The sequence below is a fragment of the Beta vulgaris genome, chromosome 4, assembly GCF_026745355.1.
Source record: "Beta vulgaris subsp. vulgaris cultivar EL10 chromosome 4, EL10.2, whole genome shotgun sequence".
NCBI classification, from domain to species: domain Eukaryota; kingdom Viridiplantae; phylum Streptophyta; class Magnoliopsida; order Caryophyllales; family Amaranthaceae; genus Beta; species Beta vulgaris.
The window spans coordinates 42,488,899-42,509,948 of NC_079205.1; the positions used below are offsets into that span (position 1 = coordinate 42,488,899).

At 35.9% G+C, this 21,050-nt stretch overlaps 1 non-coding gene across 3 annotated transcripts; it reads right to left on the minus strand.

The window, feature by feature from the left end:
* Nucleotides 1–1,790: 1,790 nt before the first annotated feature.
* LOC104903390 (uncharacterized) lies at nucleotides 1,791–5,575 on the minus strand. Of its 3 annotated transcripts, XR_007273472.2 has the most exons (5): nucleotides 5,412–5,575; nucleotides 5,146–5,238; nucleotides 4,972–5,066; nucleotides 4,249–4,415; nucleotides 1,791–2,253 (listed from the first exon to the last, which is right to left on the minus strand). It is a non-coding gene; the product is annotated as an uncharacterized LOC104903390 (transcript). The 3 variants fall into 3 exon arrangements; XR_007273470.2 differs by lacking the exon at nucleotides 5,412–5,575 and having other exon boundaries at nucleotides 5,146–5,405; XR_008969065.1 differs by lacking the exons at nucleotides 4,972–5,066; nucleotides 5,412–5,575 and having other exon boundaries at nucleotides 5,146–5,405.
* Between the last annotated feature and the right edge of the window lie 15,475 nt (nucleotides 5,576–21,050).

Consider the following 21,050-nt stretch of genomic DNA (forward strand, 5'->3'; position numbering starts at 1 on the left):
TTAGTAATAATAATAAAAAAAAAGTAGTAATAATAATAATAGTAGTAGTGGTCTTAAATTATTAATAGAGATGATAATAATAATAATAATAATAAAATAATAATATAATAATAATAATAATAATAATAATAATATAATAATAATAATAATAATGATAATAATAATAATAATATACTAGGATAGTTTGTCTTCTTAAGGCAAAATCCAAAACCAACTAATGTGCAAAATCCAAACCGTTAGATCATCACAATCAAAGGCACACAAAAAAACAAAACAAAGCACATGGATCATAGATATTAGCCATTGGATACAAACCATAAAACAAGCTGAGCCATTAGATCGTCATTTAATCTCTCAAGTTCTTCACCATCTATCTCCTTCAAACCTATCCCTCACCCAAAACCCTACTAAAACTCCCACTCTTTCCCTCTTTCTCTCGTTGCTCCTCCCTCCATCTTCGTTTCTGGCTCACTTCGCCGAAATCCGACCACCACGACGCTGACCTTCATCGCTAGCACGCCTCCTTATGTCGCTGCTCTCTCTTTCTCCTACTCGCCGGAATCTTGGTTGTTTTTCTTTGATTTTGGGATCTAATTTGAGTGGTTTGATTCAAGATTTATTATTTCTCATTTTTTTGTCCCACTTTTGGTAAAATAAATCATTTGTATCTGTTTTAGAGAAGATAAGTTTGTTTTCCATAAGAGAGTGTAGGTAGGTTCGATTTTTAGGAATTTTTGCTTGTTTAGTTTGATTTTTTTTGTCCTTGTTTTGCTCTATATTATATAATCAGTAATTACTTTGGTCATTTTTTTGCTCTATAATCTATAATCAACAAAAACCAAGCTTTGGGCAGCAACGAGACAAAGTGCACGAGAGATTGAGGACAAAGGAAGCAGCGCGACAGGTTGTGTGGTCGATTACCGGCGGTGGTCGAAGGCAGGCGGCGATAGGTGCACGATGGTGCGCCGAAAGTGCTCGGCAGTTGGGTTGGGTCACAGAAGAAGAGGAGATGAGTGGTAGGTTGGGTCCTTGAGCAGCAAGGTGTCTTTGGGCATCAATGGTTCAGAGAAATCTCCAAGAAGAGAGGAGATGAAAGAAGAAAACAGGGAAAGGGGCTGCCGTGGTTTTAGGCGGGAAAATACTTTTCATTCTCTTTGTTTTTTTTTTTGCAAACTTTACACTAGTTTATCACTTCTTGTTGTTAATTTTATCACTACAAGAAAATACACAATCAACGACTGCTCGAAGCCGTCGCTGTTTTCTAAAAAACCGTCGCTAATAACAACACCGACGGCCAGCCGTCGTTGATTGACCGACGTTGTTGGTTTAGTCGCTAATTTAGGAATTAACGACCGTCAAGCCGTCGGTGCCGTATCAACGACCGTTTTCTTACTCATCAGCGACTGCTTCCTCAGCCGTCGTTGATTAGGTAACACCGACCGTTTACAACAGTCGGAGGATCACCGACGGTTTTAAACCGTCGTTGAAGCAACGACGTTTGAAAGCGGTCGTTATCTTAGCGACGACTTAAACCGTCGCCATTTCTAAAGCCATCGTTGTCTAAAAATTTCGTGGCAGCACTACTTTCTTGTACAACGACTATTTATCCGTCGTTGTTTTGATATTAAGCCGTCGTTATTTTTAATTACATTAATAATATGATAATCTTCCAAAATATAATTAAATCTGTACCTGCTGCACCTGTACGACACCGCCGATATATACTACATTAAACTTGTTCCTGCATCGTCTCTTTTGCATTCTATATTTTAAACTAAAAAAATATGCAATTTAAACATGAATAAATTAGATTTATATACACAAAATACATCCCGATATCGAGGAATAAAGTTGAAGTCGAGTTCTACAAAAATATATATCGACAAATCTAAAAAGTAATAAGGTGGATGCCGATAAATATAGACACTAAATGTCTATAATTAGACAAACTATCTAGATTATTATATGTAAGCAAAATAGATCCCGGTGTCGGGAAATCAAGTCGTTGCTCCAACATCCCATAATTGCTTCAATTCCTCGATTAAGGGAATCATTTGTTTTTGGTTCAACATACACTGCCAGAACTGAGCTGAAAGTGCAAAAACAAAAAGCACCTGTTAGGAATGCATACATCATTTTTCTCGTAGTCCAGAAGTTGTTTAAACCATGATGTTTCTCAGATAGGCCACCAAGAACAAAACTTCGAGCTGCCGACCGAGCATTATCAGCTGTTTCAGCCCATATCGTGCTCAACTGCAAGAGTTCAGAACAATTTTAGTCATATCTAAAGAATTTCATATAGGGCCAAGTAAATGATAACGCAGGCAGTAGCGAAAATTCATAAATTTAAATGCAGACACTGAGCAGAATATAGTATACCCAACGCCAAAGGCTAAAACAATTCTCTACCACATTATTCCTTTGCCTTCATTTACATTTTTCAGATGTACACAAGTTTACCCTGGTCGGCTATTTGATTACAACAGCAAATGAGGAAAACCAAATAAAGGAGGATTAATGCACCACCACATATTAACATTAGTCGGATGCATAGAAATGAGTTGTCCAAGAAGAAAATAAAAACATAATTAAGACTACAGAGTATTTGAGTACAACTTTTTCTCAATAGCTCAAAATAATATATCCTATTGACTCCAAGGACCCATCACTTTCCAAGCACCATCTTAAAAAAAAATCCATGTTTCACATGTAATCAATAAGTATATTAGAGAAAGGCTTAGCCATAACACAGAACTATATTCCTGAACCTTTTCTAAACTTAGAATCTTAGGACAACATTGCAATTTAGAGTATTCAGAGTTTAAAATTTCATGGCCAGCAGCAAGTCCCCATGATTGGCATCACCAGGAAGTAAACGCTACATTTATAAGATGCACCTAAGAATTGTCCAATCACTGATATCAGAAACATTTGTCAATTAAAGTAATATAGGGACTTCAGGCATCATTATCAGTCACCCAACCAGACACTGGGGATCACACTTGTGCAGACACAATGACTTTATGTGGTTGCTGAACTTAACTGTGATGCTTCAAACAAGCCGCTTTAACAATTGTTTTACGCAAAGAAAGTACATGAGTCCCTACTAGAAGACAATTTAACTATAAGCACGATGAACTATATTAAATGTCTAAGTTGACAATATTTCTTATCAATTGTCAAGCAATAGGCCAGTCAGTCGTCTTTTGGATCAAAGGCCAAACAGAAAAAGTGTACTGCTAATCCAGGGTAAGGCTAATAAGCCTTATTGCAACTTAAGATGGACAACAATTCAAACAGAAATGTCGACATGTCAATTTCTACCAATTCAATAGGTCACATGGTGACTTATATCCTTCTCAAAAGAAGGTTGTAAATTACTAGACATTCAAATACTTCATAATTCCTATTGCTACCTCTTGGCAGATTCCGGTGGATATTTTTGCTCAAAAATGACATAATGTATATTGTAATTGTCAGGGTTACAAGTAGTTCCTTCTTAAATAATTTTCATATTTTGATCAAACATACTTATCGAACATGTATATCAACTCATCTTGGTGAATAAAACCCACTAATTATAACCCAGCTTTACTATATACCAATTTATTTAGGAACCATAACTATAGTAGCATAAGCTAACTTCCTTCAATTAGATAAACTTACTATTCAAGATAGCAAGAATAAGGCTTTTCGTTAAACAAGCTAAGCTAACAATTTTTCTAATTAGACTAATTAACCCAGGAACTTATCATCACAAACTAGAGCTAGCAATTTGTGACACAACAAGACCAAAACTGACATGACACGAACACTGAAGGTAATAAGAGAAGCCAAACTCCACAAGATATGACACGAAATCAACTCAAACCCAACCTCATTTGATCAATTTGTCATATTATGTATTTATCATACATTCTGCATAGGCCATACTTGGTAGACAGATAATTTTATAATGTTTGTAAAAGATCAAAAAAAACCAACATGAGACCAAACATGAACACTACCCGTTTACCCAAATTTCTAGCTCTAAGATCACAAAGCCAATATGTGAGTAAAGAAGGTGCAGGCAGGGAAGCAAATTTGAATCTTTGGCTATGTTTCTCAGTAATCTGTTGCCTGACACATTTTTTTTTCATCATGCCAACAATAACAATAACAAAGACTTAATCCCAACAGGAGCGGTCAGCCTTGAGGTTAGTATGCAAATTCAAAAAGTATAAAGTTGTAAACGAACGAAGGCCTTACCCAATTACAAAAAGGCTGACAAGTATTGGATTATGGAGTACTCTCTTCTTTGCAAGGGCATACGCATCCATCAACGCAAGGCCAAAGCTCCATATTACTTGCAAACCCATGGAAGCAATGAGATAGCTGCAAAGGCAATATGTGTTTCAGACATTCATCCCAAACACCTTCAAACATAAGAATGAAGATATTAGAACTAGCACTAAATTATCAAGAAAGGCTAATGCTTATAGAAATTTATCAGCTATACTAAGACGCTTCCTGAAAGCTTCTATCAGAAGAACTGAAAAAATTATAATCAATTCTTCTGATTAATGGATGGAAACTATGAGAATAAAAGATAACTTTGCATATTTGTTGCTTTTAAGGAGCATTTAAAGCAAAAAGAGTAGGAGAGGGAAAAACTGAGACTAACAACAAGTAACAATATGCAAAAAATTTAACCATCAGCAAGCTAAACAGTCATAGTCTTTTGCTTGTACAAGTTTTTCAATTCTTTGTTGAACAGATGCAGTTTAATCTTGTGCAGGTTTTTTTCCCATCAACATAACATAAGGTATGTTGACGACAATGAATTCTGGATTGATGAAGCTATAATCTGTTTCTTGGTAATGTTAAATCTCTTAAAAGATTCTAATACAAATTTCTGTTGAACCATATTACACCGAGTCCACCATTCTCGATAAAGAACAAAACAACATCAACAAATTAAACAACAATTACCAAAGAGAGAATGTATGGACTGGACTGGAGGAAGACGCGCGGAGGAGGAGTAATGAATTTCGCGGCGCCGGCGTACGGTGGTGTGTGTTGGCCACCTATATTCCAAAAATCTAATTTTTAGGGTAACAATTTTTTTTAAAAAAAAATTCATAAACAAAGAGGGGTAGAAATTACCGCCGGTAGGGTGGTTTAGGTCGCCTGTCGCCGAAATTCCTTCAATGCAGTTCAGTGGTGGCGGTGCGTGTTTCGCCGGTTCGCAAAAACCTTCTAAAAAACGAGTAAACAGTTCAGTGGGAGGAAGTTTAGAGAAAGCAGTTGCGACTTTGCGAGTTTGATGCAAGTGGTAAATAATCAACGACCGCTTCTACTAACCAGAGTCGGTTAATAGACGACGCCTAAACCCTAATAAATCTAAAATTTAAATTAGTTAGAGCACCGACCGCTTTAGACTGACGTTGAAATGAGCGTGCGTTTTACGCCGACGCTGTTGCATTTAAAAGCCGTCGGTGGTGCCGACGACTTAAAACCGTCGCTAATTAGAAGAACAACGTCTGTTTTTACAGCAGTCGCTAGAAAGCCGTCGTTGATTTGGCATTTTCTTGTAGTGTATTAATCTTATTTCCTACCATGTAACTTATTAATAGTTGGTTTATTTAGAAGCTCAAAATAATTCAAAACTGAACTTACTTAACTAAATAATTATCAAACAAAAAATTAACGTTATTCATTACGTTATGTTTAAAGTTTTAAAATATTATAGTATGAGAACAACTTAAGCAATCACAATGCGCCTATAAATACGTGTCAAGTTATTGAGGTTGAGAGGGACGGTTGATAGCATACACTTATGGTTTTGTTACGAGGTAGTAGATAGAAATCGTCTTCATATAAATGTGTAATATCTCTTGTTCTTAGGAAGATCCTATCGAATTAAAGAAAAAGTTATGAAAGAAACAACATTATAATTGAAATAAATAAACTTATCACCGAAATAAATTTATATCTCATATTTGTAAAAGTTTGATGGATTTGAAAATATCAATGTACTACGAAATAAAGTTATATTGTCATAAATTTATATATTAATAATAAAAATATCATGATAAATTTACTTGTGAGAGTACTCTTACAAAATTATCATGACAAAATTTTGTAAATTGGAGACTATCATGAATTTGGGTAATAACTAAATTCAGTTGGGTACAGTTAAAAAATAGTTTAAAACAATTTCAGTTTAAATCAGTTTCAGTTCAATTACAGTTTCAGTTCGAATCAGTTCAGTTAATTCAGTTAAATAGTCAGTTCAGTTCAGTTCAGTTGATCGATCAACTTTTCAGTTTTTCACAGTTATTTTCAGTTACAGTTTGTTTCAGTTTAGTTGCAGTTCAGTTATGGTTTTTCATTTACAGTTTATTTCAGTTTCAGTTCAACATTTTTCAGTTGATTTCAGTTCCAGTTACTCTCAGTTCAGTTTAATTCAGTTTAAATTTCAGTTATTTCAGTTCAACCAGCAGTTCATTAACCAAACTGACAGCTCTACTCTTCACAACGTACAACTTTTGTGCCAATGTGGGATTATTGTGGGTGATCAAGTCGGCATCTAGCTAACTCTATTTTTGGGGGGTCAGCCGTTCCCGGTTCCAATGGCTTGAAAAAGTATGTTGTAGTGAATGGAAATGTTTCTGAGATTAATTAGAAAATTATATTAATTTCCAAAATTTTATAGAAATGTTTTTGCATTGAGGAAATATATGGTGCGTGTTAAGCATTACTTGTACTTAATATGATGTGCTAGAAATTAAAAAAAAAAAAAAAGCCAACTAAGCAAAACGTATAGAATTTACATGGCTTGCTAATAATATATAAGCTATATTATGGAGATACGAATAAGACTTTATTCTCTTCAATTTTTTTTTAACTTATTTCAGAAAAAAATAAAATACGATCAAATAAGATATTAGACAACACAATAAACTAGAATTTAAATACAAATAAGATAAGATAAGTTGAATCAAATGAATCCTAAATATTGAGAAAGACAGCTTAGTAAATCTTGAGAAAATACATGAAACCTCAAGCGATTTGTCACTTGTTGGAATGATTGAAGAGATTCTAACATATAAGTACTATTTACTTGTTATTGTATTGACTAGCTCTCAAACTCATGCAACACAGATTAAAAATGATTAGAATGTATTTGTTACAACTTAACCAAGTATATTATTGCCTGACATGAAAAACATGGAAGTTAGAATTCATAGGAAGTAGATGATTATATTAAAGAGTTGTTTGTTTGACATAAATATAGAAAGTAACACTTCATGAAAAGTACATTTTCCAAATATAGGAAATTGACTCAAGTCCTCTAGATATTTGGAACTTCCCATACTCAACCATTTTATTAAAATAGTACGAAAAATATTTTTTATGAAAATATAAATTAAAACAAATCCAACATGATTTCACATGATCATGTATTTTATTATACATGAACTAAAAAAATTAAAATTTAATAAGTTTGATCACTTGAATAAAAAGAACAGAGAATTTAATTTATTATTAAATCCCAAATGACATAATTCTTCATACTTAGCATAGTAGATGGCGGAAATTAAAATTTTTAAGTGACACATCCTTGTATTAGTGTTAAGATCTTATTAATTACTTTAGTTTCTTTTCGAAGTATCTTCACGTACTAATTTTATATAATTTTTAGTACTACATAATTAATGATATTAATGGTTATATATGTATCTTACGAATATTTTATTGTTGAATTGGAACATTACAAGAATTCACTTACGAAAACGAACATTTTTCTAGTTGAAATGAAACATTACAAGAATTAATTACGAAAATGAACATTTTATTATTGAAGTGGAACATTACAAGAATTCATTTACAAAAACGAACATTTTACTATTGAAATGGAACATTATTACAAGGGAATAAACCTAGTACCATATAAATATAAACAAAGGTATAAGGAACAAGTGAAAAAAAAACATTTTAAAATTTAAACATTGAATACTCTGTTGGAACATTTATAGGGTAATGGGTTTGATACTCATATGGTTTTATACTAGAAGAGGAGGAGGTCTAGTATGCAAAAGATTAGAGTACACAAGTTGCAAATCACGTTGAAAACAAGGGAAAAACAGAAGTTGGTCGCGGGTCCACTAGTAGAATAATTGCTTATTGCTGCGGTTTTACCTATACGCCGCAATATATCACGTAAAAAAAGAGAAAAAATATAAAATAACCATATTGCTGCGGTTTCGGACGAAAACCGCAGCAATATAGTTTCAACAAATAAATTTGACTATTTGACCAAACATATTGTTGCGGTTTATGGAAAAAACCGCAGCAATATATATATTAAAATAATATTAAAAAAATGTTATTTGAACCTATTGCTGCGGCTCCTACAAAAAGCCGCAGCAATAGGCTTTTAAAATTAAAAATATAAAAATCCATCTAGGGTTCTTCTCTTCAGTTCACGCACTCAGCCCTCTTCCTCTCTCTCCTCCTCCTCTCACTCTCTCTCCTTCTCTCTTCCAGATTCGACACTCTCACTCCTTCCCTCACCCTCTCGCATAGCTTCGCCGGTCAACAAGAACTAACGACGTCTCGCCAGATTCGCCACTCTCTCTCCTTCTCTCGTCCTCTCGCGTAGCTTCGCCAGTCGACAAGAAATGACGGCGTCGCTCGCCAGACTCGTCACTCTCACTCCTCTCGCGTAGCTTCTCCTTCGCTGGTCGACAAGAAACAACGGTGTCGGTCGCCAGATTCAACAACTCGCCAAATCCGAACGTTCATTTGTCGCGACGTCGCTAGCCAGATTCAACAACTCGAATTTGTTGCTCGTCGGCCTTAGATCTCTCTCCTCGCCGTCGGCCTTGCTGGTCTCCTGAAGACGAGTTTGCCGTCGTTGACGGTTTTGTTCGTTCATCGCAATCGCAACTCGTCGCTTGAATTCGCTCGGTCTTGGATGAATTTTTTTGAATTAGTTTTATTTAAGTATTGATTGGTTAATTGTTTTCCAGATCTAGTAATATTTTATCTTTATTGTATTTTTTTTGTTTTTTAGAATGAATATAATGTTAGGTTTTTTTTTATTTTTGGTCTTCTTTTTGTATATTTTTTCTTTATGTATTTGTTTTTATATGAGTTGAATATTTTTAGTAATAGAATATCTATTATTACTTTGAATTTGTTGTGTTTTATTTTTTTCAGCATTTTTTTTTCAAATTTGATGGCAAAACGCAAAAGAAATTTTTTTTTAACCTGTACCAGTACATATTGCTGTGGTTTTGGCTAGGAACCGCAACAATATATTAATTACCTATTGCTGCCCCCGTAATTGCTGGGCGGCTAAAACCGCCGCAATAGGACATTAAATGACCGCAACAATAAGCATTTATTCTACCAGTGGTCGCGACACCCGTCGCGCGTCGCGACCTGGGCCTCGCGACTCGCGAGTCGCGGCCTGTCTTCTGCCTTGGAACGTGAAAAGATGCCTTGACGGTTTTTAACCGTTGTGATGTGTACGTTTACCTTTTAATTAATGACATTTAGGGTCCTTAAATCAGTGGATTAAAGGTCTTTAATCAGGGATTTAAAGGGGGGTTATGAAAGTAACCACTCTAATCTATGAAGGGTATATTTCCTATATAACCTTTGTGATTCCTATGAGGAATGGGTTAGAAGAAAAATCAGAATTTTCTATACTCTCTAATCTTCTTGCTTTGCTTAAGAGAAACCTTGCAAACTTCTCTTGAGTGTTCTTCAGAAACACAAAAACACAAGTTTTTGTTGATTCACTTAGAAGATCATCTAAGTGGATTGTTCTCTCCATTGTATCTCATTATTAGTTATTTCGTGGTAACCCGGTGTTCCTAGTGGGGCGAAATTAAACTAATAGGAAAGCGTAGTTTCCGTGCCTTGGAGTGGGATATCCAGTTCTCTCATTGATCACACCTAAGAATCTATTAGTTTAATTTTCTTCTTTCTTTTCGGATATGGCTCAATCACTCAGGGACATGACTATGAACTTCCAAAAATTGGATAAGTTCGAGGGGGTGGGTTATCGGAGGTGGCAAAAGAAGATGCATTTCTTGTTGACTACCTTGAATGTGGTGTACGTTCTTTCAACACCCATGCCACCACTCCCGGCGGATGGAGAGGAGGAGTCTAATGAGGCTTCAAGGAAGAGGATAAAGTGGGAGAATGATGACTACATTTGTCGGGGTCACATTCTCAACTCTTTTACCGATCCTTTGTTCGATCTCTACCAAAACGTGGAGAGTGCAAAGGAACTTTGGGATTCTCTTGAGGCCAAGTACATTTCGGAAGATGCTTCAAGTAAGAAATTTCTTGTTAGTAATTTTAATTCATTTAAAATGACTAATGATCGGCCTATTGTGGAGCAATTCCATGAAATTCATCACATTTTCAACCAAATAAGATCACATGGTATGGTGATGGATGAGGCAATTGCGGTTACCTCAATCATCGATAAATTACCGAATTCTTGGAAAGATACTAAACATCTCTTGAAACATAGAAAGGAAGACATGTCCATGGAGCAATTAGGAACTCATCTTCGTATTGAAGAGGGGATCCGGGCTCAAGATGGGGTTAAGGATACTACTCCTAGTAATCCTAAATCTACCGTGAATTTGGTAGAGGTTGGTGGGTCTAGTAAGACCAAGAAATCCAACAACAACAACAACAACAACAACTACTAGAACAAAACCAATGTTGCAAACAAGAAGACGAAGACCCTCACTTGTTGGATATGCAATGGTCCTCATCTTAAGAGGGATTGTACTTCTAAGAACAAGAAGAAGACAAAGAATGAACAACCTAGTGTTGTTCAAAACCAAGGTAAAATTGCACATGTAAATGTAATTGAAGAAATGCATTTTGTTGCTATGATTTCTGAAATTATGTGTGTGCAGGTTGATGATTCTTGGTGGATAGATTCGGGAGCCTCTAGACATGTGTGCAATAATGAGGATTTCTTCAAGTCTTTGAAAGATTTGGATGATGGTCCAATCTTGTATATGGGGAATGATTCTACGGTAAAGGCTAAAGGAATAGGCCAAGTAGAATTGTTGTTAACCTCGGGAAAGACTTTAACTCTTCGGGATGTTGTTTATGTACCGGAAGTTAGGAAGAATCTTGTGTCCGGAGGACTTTTGAATAAGTTTGGTTTTAAAGTTGTTTTTGAGTCGGATAAGTTTGTTATTTCCAAGGGTGGTATTTATGTTGGACAAGGTTTCTTTTGTAATGGAATGTTTAAATTTAGTATTGATAATAAAATTATACTAGTTCTATTTACATGCTTGATGTTTCTTCTCTATGGCACAATCGTTTATGTCATGTGAACTATCGTAGATTATATGACATGTCTAAAATGGGTTTGATACCTCCTTTCGATTTGAAGTTAGAGAAGTGTAATACATGCATGCTAAATGAAATTACAAACACTAGTAGAGTAAATGCTACTTGCTGCGGTTAAAAAGTGCCCTATTGCTGCGTTTTTGGGCGCGCAGCAATTAAGGGCGCAGCAATAGGTATTAATAATATTGCTGCTGTTTAAAACCGCAGCAATATTTCAATATATTGCTGTGGTTTCCAGCACAAAACCGCAGCAATATTATCATTTTATATCAGAAAAAATCCAGTATATTGCTGCGGTTTTATGGTCAAAACCGCAGCAATATGACCTGGAACAAAAAAATTTTTTTTTTTTTTTTTTTTGCATTTGCCAATTAAAGTTGAAATATTAAAAAACCAAACAATTAACATATTCACTATCCATTACATTTGCACATAAACTGAAGATAAAATGTTTATTAATATATAAAGATGAAAAATATAATTACATCAATATTACAAAAGAATAAAATGTAAATAGAAAAGCAAAATTAAAAAAACAATTACCTGTAAATGACTAATAAGAACAACTAATACTAAAAAATAAAAAACTGTAAATAAAAAAAAAAATCTAACTACAAACAACACTTAAGAAACGAAAAAACAATGAAAATAAAAACAAAAAAAAAACAGAAAATTCTAAAACAAAAAACGTCGTTGGCAGAAGTGAACAGATCTTGAAACTAAAGTGAAACTACAAACCAAACTTAAAGAAACAAAAAAACAATGAAAATAAAAACGAAAAAAAAAAGGAAAATTCTAAAAAAATAACGACGTTGACAGAAGACGAATGTTGACGACCGCGAGAGGACCGACCACGAACGACCGCGAGAGGACCGACGACCACGAACGACGACAGATGACCGACGGTTGGTGAATGACGACGAAGACGACGCTGGTGAGAGGGTTTGAAGGAGACGGCGTCGGTGAGAGGTGAAGACGATGAGACGTTGTGAGTGCTTGGGAGGTGAACGACGAAGACTTGTGAGTGCTTGGGAGGCCGGTGAACGACAACGACGTCGGTGGAATGTGAACGACGACGACGTCGGTGGAAGGTGGACAACGTTGATGTCGAACGAAGAGGGAAGATGTGAGAGGATGAGAGGAGAGAGGAGAGAGGAGAAGTTTGAAAAAACGGATGAGGGTATGTAGGGTTTGCAGCGTGAAGTAGTAATATTAAGGTGAGGTTTTCACGCGGTGAAGTATATATAGCAGCATAATATTGCTGCGGTTTCCACGTGGGACCGCAGCAATATATTAAAAAAATATTTTTTTAATATATTGCTGCGGTTTCCACGTAGAAACCGCAGCAATATTAGCTGTTCAAGGTGCCACTTTATTTTAAAAAGTATTCGTTAGATAATATTGCTGCGGTTTTGGTCGGGAAACCGCAGCAATATTGTTAATTTCTATATATTTTTTTTTTGCATGTTATATTGCTGCGTATAGGTAAAACCGCAGCAATATCACCGCAGCAAATAGCATTTATTCTACTAGTGAAAAATCCTTATCCTTGTGTGACTAGACAAACGGTATTGCTAGAATTGGTGCATAGTGACTTATGTGACTTTCATAGTTCACCTTCTTTGGGAAATACAAAATATATTGTAACTTTTATTGATGATTTTTCAAGGTTTTGTTACATATATTTATTATTTACTAAAGATGAAGCACTAGAAAAGTTTAAGACCTTTAAAATCGAAGTGGAACTCAACTTAATAAAAATTAAAAGACTTCGAACGGATAGGGGTGGTGAATATTATAATCCGTTATTTTAGTTCCATTGGTGTAATTCATGAAACAACCGCCCATACTACCTCAAAGTAATGGTATAGCGGAAAGGAAAAATAGGGTCCTAAAAGAAATGGTTAATACCATGCTTTCTAATTCGGGTCTTAATGACGGTTTTTGGGGTGATGCAATTTTAACTGCATGTTACATTTTAAATCGAGTTCCTAATAAAAGGAATAAGACTACCCCTTATGAACTTTGGTGTAATAAAAAGCCTAATCTCAATTACCTTAAGGTATGGGGTTGTAGGGCAATTGTCAAATTGACGGAACCTAAAAGGAAAACTTTAGGTGAAAAAGGAATTGATTGCATTTTTATAGGCTATGCGGTACATAGCAAAGCCTATAGGTTTTATGTCATTGAGCCCAATGACTTTGTCTCTATTCACATTCCGTGATAGAGTCAAGGGATGCAATATTTGATGAGACTAGATTCTCATCGATTCCAAGACCAAAGGACATGATACCTAGTACTAGTTCCAATGTTGTAGATGACATTTCAATGATCATGATACTACAACACCGGAAATTAGGAAAAGTAAAAGAATTAGAAAAGAGAAATCTTTTGGACCGGATTTTCAACTATATTTAGTTGAAGGGTCAAGGGAGTCAATTTCGACTCAAATTTCATATTGTTACAATATGGAGGAGGATCCTAGGCCTTTGATGAGGCTATGAAGTCTCATGATTCTGCTTTCTGGAAAGAGGCAGTGAATGATGAAATGGATTCTATAATGGGTAATCACACTTGGATTTTAGCTAATTTACCTCCCGGTTGCAAACCCCTAGGTTGTAAATGGATTTTTGTAAGGAAAAAGAAAATCGATGGAACCATACTAAAACATAAGGCCCGGTTAGTGGTCCAAGGTTTTAGGCAAAGATATGGTATCGATTACTTTGATACTTATGCTCCAGTAGCTAGAATAGCTACTATTAGACTATTGATAGCATTAGCTGCGATTCATGGTCTAGTAATTCACCAAATGGATGTAAAAACTGCTTTTCTTAATGGTGAATTGGAGGAGGAAGTGTACATGAATCAACCTGAAGGGTTTGTGGTAAAGGTCAAGAAACTAAAGTTTGCAAATTAGTTAGATCTTTGTATGGTCTTAAACAAGCACCTAAGCAATGGCATCAAAAATTTGATGAAGTTGTGTTGTCTAGTGGGTTCAAAATAAATCAGTCCGATAAGTGTGTATATAGCAAATTTGATAATAACGGTAAAGGATTTATAATTTGCTTATATGTTGATGATATGCTTATTTTTGGGACTGATTTGGAACAAGTGGAAAAGACCAAAGTCTTCTTTCCTCTAGCTTCTCCATGAAAGATTTGGGTGAAGCGGATGTTATTCTAGGTATTAGAATAATAAGAGGGAAAGGTGTCTTTCTTTATCACAATCTCATTATATTGAGAAAGTGGTCAAGAGGTATAATGAGTCAAATTCGACTCATTTTGCTACTCCTATGGATCCTAGTATTCACTTGGTTCCGAGTAGTGGTACTCCAATTTCACAATTGGAGTATGCAAGCTTAATTGGAAGCTTGATGTATGCTATGACTAGCACTCGGCCGGATATAGCCTTTGCTATTGGCAAGCTCAGTAGGTATACTAGTAATCCTAGTATGTTGCATTGGCAAGCATTGAGAAGAGTGTTAAGGTACTTGAATAAGACCTTGGATTATGTCATAACATACAAAAGAACCTTCTATCTTAGAAGGTTACTCGGATGCTAGTTGGATTTCGAATAAGGAAGATTATTCATCCACTAGTGGTTGGGTGTTTCTTCTTGGAGGAGGTGCCATTTCATGGGCATCCAAGAAGCAAACATGTATAACGGATTCCACTATGGCATCGGAATTCATTGCTTTGGCTTCTTGTTGCCAAGAAGCGGAATGGCTAAGGAATGTGTTGAGTGAGGTGGACTTATGGGTGAAACCAATGTCACCTCTTGCTATCCATTGTGATAGTGCATCAACCATAGCTAAAGCATATAGTGAAGTCTACAATGGCAAGTCAAGGCACATTGGAGTTAGACATAGCTATGTGCGGGAAATGATAAGGAATAGTTGTATAACTATTAATTTTGTTCGGTCTAGTTTGAACTTGGCGGATACGTTTACAAAACCGTTGTCAAGGGAACTAGTGAACAAAATGAACAAAGGGATGGGTCTTAAGCCTATTGATCAACCTATGGTGAAGGAAAACTCTATTTGATGTCTAATACAACGTTAGATCTCAAATTCAAGGAGGATAGTACTTCTCTAAGAGGTTGGGAGCACTTGTTTAATACATCCCGAGGTTAGTGCTTGTTGCTACAATAAAGAGGTTGAATTTTATTCTTAATAAATCTTTGATAAGTGCTCAATTGTAGGAGCATGTCGGAAAGATTTACCTATTAAGCTAGAAGTTTGGCCGCTTCATCAAGTCTAAGGCTTGACTTGGAATGCTTATGAATGGATATGGACACCAAGGCTTCATAGGTGTCGGAGGTTTTAAGAACCTAGTTTATGTTTGTGTATTAGTAACTTCAATAATTTGTAATGGTTATATGATTCAAACTTTGTCTATCATTACGATCTAAATTATTGTAAAGATTACTTTTACTAAATGGAAATTCAATCGTTAGATATTTCAATTCCAAGATGCGTGAACATGGGTATAGCAAGTTGAAAACTTTTCAACATTACCCTATAAATGGGAGGAGGATTGTTGGAACATTTATAGGGTAATGGGTTTGAAACTCATATGGGTTTATCTAGAAGAGGAGGAGGTCTAGTATGCAAAAGATAGAGTGACAAGTGGCAACACAGTTGATAAACCAAGGGAACAAAGACTGGTCGCGAGGGTCGCGACCGGTGGCCGTCGCGGGTCGCGACAAGCGTCGTGGGTCGCGACCTGGGCCTCGCGACTCGCGAGCTTCTTCTCGAGTCGCGACCTGTCTTCTCTTTTAACGTGAAAAGATGCCTTGACGGTTTATTAACCGTTGTGATGTGTACGTTTACCTTTTAATGACATTTAGGTACCTTAAATCAGTGGATTAAAGGTCTTTAATCAGGGATTAAAAGGGGGGTTACTCTGATCTATGAAGGGTATATTTCCTATATAACCTTTGTGATTCCTATGAGGAATGGGTTAGAAGAAAAAACAGAATTTTCTGTACTCTTTAATCTTCTTGCTTTGCTTAAGAGAAACCTTGCAAACTTCTCTTGAGTGTTCTTCACAAACACAAAACACAAGTTCTTGTTGATTCACTTAGAAGATCATCTAAGTGGATTGTTCTCTCCATTGTATCTCATTATTAGTTATTTCGTGGTAACCCGGTGATCATAGTGGGGCAAAATTAAACTAATAGGAAAGCGTAGTTTCCGTGCCTTGGAGTGGGATATCCGGTTCTCTCATTGATCACACCTAACATACTCTACATTTTTGTTTCTTCAATTCAAATAAGTAGGATTCATATATTTTTCTTTCATTATATTCAATTTTATGTTCAAACTAACATATAAATGTAATATGTACTAATTAGGACTAAAAAGTTCTAAATATAAGACTTAAATAGAATATTTGCTCATTCAAAAAAGAAAATATATTCTTTGAAAATTAGGCGTGAAAACGAACATTTACTTGAATATAAATATTTGCTCATCAAATATAGAACTTATTTTCACGGATAGTAGAACATTTTTCGCTGACATATAATCGTTAAACGAACATTTGTTGAAATAGAATATCTACTTATCGAAAATATAACAATTTTCACTGGAATATAGAACATATTTTTTTTGCTGAAAAAACATGCTTAAAACGAAATTTGTTGAAATAGAACATTTGTTGATCTAAAATTGAACAAATTTATTAAGTGCACCATTTGCACTGTGTTTCTGAGAGTACAATAAAAAAAATCAGTCTTACACACCATAAATATTTTCTTTTAAATATTTAGTTTTGGTAAGTTTAGCAAAGATTGACACTTAGAGCAACTCCAATGATAGGCTTTTTGGACTTGCTTGCAATATATTAAAATAGTGAGCAAGTTGCTCAACCATTGGAGTACAGTTTAGTATGTCTGCTAGACAACAATTGTTGCTGACCCAAGCAGGTTGCTTGGCTACAAAAAGTAAATTAGCTTCATATTTGAAAAAGTAGGAAGTGATGTTCACTGTCATTTACATTCTTTTTTTTTTTTGGCAATTCAAAATTTTTATTGAATACCAAAAAAAATGGTAAGGAGAATACAACCAAACACCCATACAAACCCACCACTGAACAGGCTCAGTAGGGGGGCTACAACCAAACTGCACACAGGCAGCTGACAAACAGCAGTAAACTAACCTAGAAGAAACATTCTATCCTGGTAAGAACAAGAACAAGCAACAGTGAAAATAACATCATTAACCACCTGTTTAACAGGAGCACTACTTTCTTTAAAAACTTTGCTATTCCTTTGTTTCCACACTGCATACAAGGTCTCAGTAAAGCATTTAGTGTAGATTTTTGCAAATCTACTACTACCATGAGCCTTTGTTATAGCAAATCTCTTCTACATGTCAAAGACACCAATAGGGCTATTTGTGTGAAGCTTTTGGCACACCTGATTCCAGATATCAGCTGCATAACCACATTCAAAGAAGAGGTGTTGAGGTGATTCATCTGCAGGCCCACATAAGCTGCAAACTTTATCACAGGGTATATTCCAATTGCTGAGACGATCAGTGGTAGCTAATTTGTTTTGTAATGCCATCCATAAAACAAATTTGCTCTTTGGAGTTGCAAGCTTATTGCAGATAAGTCTTTTCCATTCAACCCTTGGGAAGGTGCCCAGAAGCAGCTGGTGGACTTTCTTGATGCTAAATTTTCCTTTGTCAAGTACAGCATCCCAGCCTCCTAAGTAATTGAGAATACTTCTACTGTCAATAATCTTCCTCAATAACCATGAAGTGGTAGCTTTCACCTCTACATTACTGATATTACTCCTTTTAATGTAATAAGCATTAACCCACTTAACCCACAGTTTATCAGCCTTGAAAGAAATAGCCCAAAGATGCTTTAATAGAGCAGCTTTATTCCACAGCTCCATGTTCACTAACCCCCATCCTCCACTTATTTTAGGAACATAGAAGGTAGTCCAAGCCACTGGAGCTTTTTTTTTACTCAATGGTCTTACCTGTCCATAAAAACTTTCTACATATACTCTCCACAACTTTTATGAGTTTTTTTGGTAAAGGGAAGATGTGACCCCAGTAGTTTTGCATACTACTGAGGATGCTTCTTACTAGCTGAAGTCTTCCAGCATAGGAGAGAAGCTTTACCACCCAACCTTGAGCTCTAGCAGTAATCTTATCAACAAGAGGCTTACACTGGGAGAAGTTAAGTTTCTTGGAGCTCAGAGGGACCCCTAAATACTTGAAAGGGAGAGAGCCCAAGTTCATATTACAAGCATGAGCTAGCTCATGAGCCTCATCAAGATTCACCCTAGAAGTATAAATGTTACTCTTTTCAGGACTAGCTTGAAGGCCTGAAGCCCTAGAAAACTTCATAAAAGCCTGAATCAACTTAGAAACTGAACTATGATCAGCTCTTGAGAACATGAGTAGATCATCTGCAAACATCATATAAGTAAGATGCAATATCTCACACTTTGGATGAAAGTTAAAGTCTGGATTGTTCTTTAACTCTCCCAAGCATCTGCTTAGATATTCCATGCAGATAGCAAATAAGAAAGGGGACAATGGATCCCCTTGTCTCAGTCCTTTCTTTGCATTAAAAGGAATAGCAGGTTGACCATTAACCAGGATAGAATAGGATACACTGTGAATACAAGCCATAATCCAATCAATGAACTGGCTAGGAAAACCTAGCTCAGAAAGCATACTTTGTAGGAAAATCCATTCCACTGAATCATATGCTTTTTTTATGTCTACCTTGATCACACATCTAGGAGACATCCCTTTCCTATTATAACCCCTGATTAACTCAGTTGCAAGCAAAATGTTGTCAGATATGTGTCTATTTGGGATGAAGCCAGCCTGAGCATCATTAACAACTTCATGAATCACCTTTTGCAACCTGTTAGTGAGAATTTTGGATATGATCTTGTAGATGACAGTGCAACATGCTATTGGTCTGAAATCTTTAGCATGAATAGAATTCTCAACCTTTGGTATAAGAGAAACAGAGGTGGAATTCAAAGGTTTGTGAAGGAATGCCTTGGCAAAGAACTCATTCACAGCCTCATACACATCTTCCCTAATCACTGACCAACTCTTTTTGAAGAAGAAAGAGTTGAAGCCATCTAAACCCGGGGATTTGCTATATTCAATTCCAGCAAGTGCTTTATCAACTTCAGCCTTAGAAACAGGTTGAATTAGCATATTACAAGCCTCCTGACTGAGCCTATTCCCAGCTCTCATGGTCACCAGATCAATAGCATCAAGAGAAGTGGCATTAGTCCCCAACAAATTCTTGTAGAAATTCACTAATTCACTCTGTATATCCTCAGGATCTTGAATTATATCCCCATTATCCTTTTGAAGAAGAGTAATGTTATTCTGGGCTCTTCTAACTTTTGCATAGGTGAAAAACAATTTAGAGTTTGTATCACCTTGAGAAATCCAATTGATTTTGGATTTCTGATGCCATATGCTAATATCAACTTGTAGCCAGTGTTTAAGTTGATTATAGCAAAGTTTTTCCTCTACTTGAACTGCGGTACTCATGTGAATTTCTGGATTGGCTTGAACTTCAGTAAGCCTTTGCCTATACTCATCGATTTTCTGTGATGCATGAGAGTAGTTGGCAAGCTGAAGATTCTTGACAGCAACTTTCACAGCTTTCATCTTGATCCATAAACTCTGCATTTTGTGGGCTCCATCAATAGAATGCCAAGATGTTTGAATAATTTCCATAAAATTCTTATGATCAGCTAAAACATTCTGGAATTTAAAGGGTCTTCCACCTCCTTTACCCTGGCCCCCTAGATCCACCAGAAGAGGTGTATGATCTGAAATTCCACTAGGAAGATACTGAATTGAAACATCAGCGAACCTCATATTCCAAGCTTCATTTACATATGCTCTATCAATTCGACTGTCAATTCTAGCATTTTCAGAACTCTTGTTGCTCCAAGAGTAGAAGAGACCATTAGAAGGAGCCTCCATCATTTGGCTCTCCATAACAAAAGTAGCCAAGTCCTGAGTTTCAGCTTCTGTAACTAGGGCACCATGTAATCTATACTCTGCTTTTGAAATTGCATTAAAATCCCCAATCACAACAAGAGGTTTAACACTGTCATTTGATATTTGCAAAAGTTCTTGCCAAAGACCTTTCCTGTCCTGTATGGTATGTAAACCATACACAGCAGCCATCCAAAATTGAATATCACCAGATACAGTTTCCACATTCACCAATAATTGTTCAGATTTTGAGACCAGTTGTGCCCTTACACTCCCTGGTTTCCATCCAAACCATATTCTACCCTTAGGAGAGTAGTCATTATTATCTTCCCAACACCACTCAGAACCTAATCTCTTCCTTACTTTTTCCACATTATTCTTTCGAACTCTAATTCAAAGATAGGACATACCTCACAATGATGATGCTTTAAGAAGTTCTTGACTTCCTTTTGTTTAAGAGGATCATTAAGCCCTCTTACATTCCATGCTGTCATCCACATCAAGATAAATAAGGGTTTGGTCCCTTAGCACCCCCAGGTATCCCTGAGCTTTGTCCACTGTGGTGAAAGTTAACAGCCTTCACAGATTGATAAGCCAATTGCTTATTTTTATCTTTGGACTTTCTAGTTACAATCTTCCATTCTCCCTGTTGTTCATCAGTCCTATCTTC